Here is a 2,764-nt window from a genome sequence, read left to right as displayed (position 1 = left end):
GTTTTCTGAATGTTGAGCTTTAAGCCAACATTTTCACTCTTCACTTTCACTTTCATCAAGAGGCTTTTGAGTTCCTCTTCACTTTCTGCCATAAGGGTGGTGTCATCTGCATATCTGAAGTTATTGATATTTCTCCCGACAATCTTGATTCCAGCTTGTGCTTCTTCCAGCCCAGCATTTCTCATGATGTACTCTGCATATAAGTTAAATAAGCAGGGTGACAATATACAGCCTTGACGTATTCCTTTTCCTATTTGGAGCCAGTTGGTTGCTCCATGTCCAGTTCTAACTGTTGCTTCCTGACCTGCATACAGGTTTCTCAAGAGGCAGGTCAGGTCAAGCCCTCAACAAATTGAATGGTGCCTACTAGAATTGCTGAGGGTAGACTGCTTCACTCAGTCTAATGATTCAAATACTAACCTCTTCCCAAGACACACATACACATTCAGAAATAATGTTTTATCAGACATTTGGAAATCCATAAGTTGACACATAAAATTAACCATGACAAGTCATCCCCCTTGCCAACCTGGTACTCATATGCATCTCCTACAGCCATACTCAATCTCCAAATAAAGGTCATAACTGCCTAAAGTGATATAACTACCCTGCGTACAACCCAAAATGTCCTAATTTCTTTCCAGAAGAGATAAAATCCTTGAGTGATATTTACTCTTCTGATATTTCATAACTTAAATACTATGAAGTAAAATTAAAAATATTTAGGGGGACTGGAATCTTAATGACATGTGCACATGAAAGAAGGAAGGAGCCTAAGTGATAGATTCCTGTAACCTTTTAAATGATTGAGTAATGATGTCAACAAAGGTCCATCTAGTCAAGGCTATGGTTTTTCCAGTAGTCATGTATGGATCTGAGAGCTGGACTATAAAGAAATCTGAGCACAGAAGAACTGATGCTTTTGAACTGTGGTGTTGGAAAAGACTCTTTAGAATCCCTTGGACTGCAAGAAGATCAAACCAGTCCATCCTAAAGGAGATCAGTCCTGAGGGTTCATTGGAAGGACTGATGTTGAAGCTGAAACTCCGATACTTTGGCCACCTGATACAAAGACCTGGCTCATTGGGAAAGACCCTGATGCTGGGAAAGATTGAGGGCAGGAGGAAAAGGGGACGACAGAGGATGAGATGGTTGGATAGCATCACCGACTCAATGGACATGGGTTTGGGTGGACTCTGGGAGTTGATGTTGGACAGGGAGGCCTGGCGTGCTTCGGTTCATGGGGTCGCAAAGAGTTGGACACGACTGAGTGACTGAACTGACCTGAATGATGAAAATGGATCCAAAATGACTTCTCTACTGAAGCATAAAATTCCTATTTAGTCTTCAGGAATGGGCAGAACAAGTGAAATATAGACAACTGACAAGAAGAAAACCTCACTTTGGAACTTTCTGCATGACTGTTCTTAAGCCCTGCCCTTCTACTTGTTTTAATTTTGCTGTGAATTTATAAATAGTGAAGACCAAAGAAATAGAAGAAACATTTGGGGGCTTTATACCAAGAAATTTGCCTTGAAACCTGCTATTCTGGGAAGGGAAAGCATATCAAGTTCCTGTCTGTTTTTGTTTTTGTTTTTTTTTTTAAGCTAAGTTTCTTATGTCCTTAGATTTTGAAGGATAAGACAAATATAAACTCATACCTGGAGACTATTTTTAGCAGCTGTGTAAGAATAATGAGATTTGTAAATTAAGGGCTTTGTAATGTGGATGTTTTGCTACTAGAGTTGACTACTCAGAAGATCTTTTATAGCTCTTCAATGTTTTATTTTTGATCTCTCACTTCAATGAAATTATTTGACCGAACAGAAGTCCATCTGTCTTTCTAAGCTATGACCTTGTTATGAACAGTATTTGCATTCACTGAGCAAATGTCTATGTATTATCGGGTTTAAGCAACATCATAGTGCCATCACTCAAGGAAGTTGAATGAGGTGAACATTGATATAGCTCTTCCCCCCATTTTTGAAATGTAACAAATACTTTTATGTTCCCCTCCCCCTTCCCCTTTCCCCTTCCGCTTTGGGGAAAATGTCAGGAACTAGATAGTTTAAGATGAGCAATTGAGGGGACTGAGAGATTGATTCACACAGAGCCTGGCTTCTTTGTGCTTCATCATAAGGCGTTCTGTTGGCCAGCCTAATTAAGTACCCTTTTAACAAGAGAACCTCATGGAAATCCAGTTGGCAACTCAAGAGGTTCAGGAAGCAGGACCACAGAGGTTATACTCTCTGGGACCCTAGCCATGAGGTTGGATGCCTCACCTTGTTGAAAAGATACACTGGGCCTAAATGGCACAGCATGACTTTGTTCCTGCTTGGCTAAATTTCTCAACACCACAGTCAGCTAAGTCACCTACAGCAACTTTTGAAAAACACAGAGAGCACCTACCCAGAGGAAATGGTAGATTTGGAGTAAGCCATAGTAGACCTAATTCCTCTGATGGCTTTTTCAACAATAGACCTCATCAAATGACAGGAGATTCTTGGCACCAGCCCTCCCTGTTCTGCCATGATTCTGTGGACTCTGGTGTCCCTAAGGGAGCATATGCTGGAATCACAGGGAACTGATTTGGTTGGCATGGCTCTTCTTGAGGTCATGATGGCATAAGCCAGCATAGTGGGGGTGGCACAGAAAGCCATCGCCACTGGAATGGCAGCTTCCACTCCCAGAAAGGCTGTACCTTTCAGGAAAAGCCACCTACAGATATTAGGAGAGAGAAGAAAGAAGATAAGATGGAAAAAAC

The 2,764-nt window shown here is 41.3% G+C and overlaps 1 pseudogene; it reads left to right on the top strand.

Annotated features, from left to right (window-relative positions):
• Nucleotides 1–2,309: 2,309 nt before the first annotated feature.
• Nucleotides 2,310–2,764, top strand: part of LOC104993206 — a 1,514-nt pseudogene continuing 1,059 nt past the window's right edge.

This window comes from Bison bison, unplaced genomic scaffold (assembly GCF_000754665.1).
Source record: "Bison bison bison isolate TAMUID 2011002044 unplaced genomic scaffold, Bison_UMD1.0 scf7180017864236, whole genome shotgun sequence".
NCBI lineage: Eukaryota > Metazoa > Chordata > Mammalia > Artiodactyla > Bovidae > Bison > Bison bison.
The sequence above is the reverse complement of the archived record's forward strand: the minus strand, read 5'-3'. Positions and strand labels throughout refer to the sequence as shown.